Raw genomic sequence first — 1,386 nt, forward strand, 5'->3', positions numbered from 1 at the left:
GTTTTAGCAGTGTTTGTGCTTGCAGGTAAAGTGCCTGAAAATGCAGTGTTGTTTACAGAGCTGTTCCAGTCATACCACAGGATTTTCGTAAGGTCAACATTTCTTCCGGCACACTGAGCTTGAACTGCACTTTATTTCCCTTTAATTTAACAGCTCCGGCAGCTTTTCCAGTTAAATCGACTGTTCATTATTGAGCCCAATTTCATGAAGGGCTGTGAGGTGCAGTTTAATGAATCCCTGGCACAAAGCTCCCTTTCACAGACAGGGAAGAATGGGGGCTATTTAGGCCCAGTAGGGCTGTACGTCAAAGGCAGCCTATAATACTTGTCAGGCTAGGGCAGAAATTCCCACTGATATGGGAATGTGCAAGAAATCAGCTTTCACAAGGAGCAGATTAAGACACGAAGCCTGGAACAGTAGCACCTGTTGCAGTGCAGAGATTCTCCCATAGAAAAGGATTCCCTCACATGATTCTACAAACCCATCATTTCAAAAAAATCATTTCTGCTGAAGAACAAGAAGCTTACTACAGTTTGTGTTTTTCTTCAGAAAAGGGCAGATAGCATCTTTGTGTTTTTTTATTTTTTATTTCTAGGCAGCAAAAAGGGGAAATAAATACATAAAATAGTATTGCTAAAATGCTATAGAATATGGTTATCTTTAGAATTACTAACGCTGTACTGTAGGTTTGTTTCTGTTAACTTTATTTTGATATGGGAACTGTTCCATTTAATTATGTGAACCAGATAGCATATCTGTATTTGATCGCTAAATAATTTCCAATGTGTTTATTAGAAGATACATTATTAATATAGTTGGAAATAGCCTTCAAATTAGACCCATTTTTAACTAGTTTGCTGTTTTTGCCTCAACCTGCTTTATTGTTTACAAGATAAAATGGTAAGTAATTTTTTTTTAAAATAAGTCAGTAGTAGATATACTGGAGCAAAATACAAAATGAATTCCAGTGTCTCTGTGTGTATCATTAAACCCACATCGATACTTTGAAGCTTTTCCCCTCTATAAAAGAGATGCCTCCAAATCCCCATAGTGCTCTATCATCTTTCTTTTCTTAATCCTGCCGGGGAACCTTTTCTGACATGTAAATTGGACTTTCGTTTTTTTAAAACTATTTTAAGCAAATCTTATTATTTTTCTACTGCTAAGAGTTTTAGGATGTGGTAAAGTGCTCCACCAAACCGTATCTGAGCTCTTAAGCCATTTAATGGAATGAATTGAGGTCAGTATAATAGGACCGGGGTCTTTTAGCCCATCGCCTAAATTCACCGGATATTCATTTACTCCAAGTCCAATGCAATCCACAGTCATTAAAGCCCCATTCAAGCTGGGCAGGGGTGGATAAAGGGGAGTGGATCTCAGCTTTGA

Source organism: Polyodon spathula, chromosome 30 (assembly GCF_017654505.1).
Source record: "Polyodon spathula isolate WHYD16114869_AA chromosome 30, ASM1765450v1, whole genome shotgun sequence".
Classification (NCBI taxonomy): Eukaryota; Metazoa; Chordata; class Actinopteri; order Acipenseriformes; family Polyodontidae; genus Polyodon; species Polyodon spathula.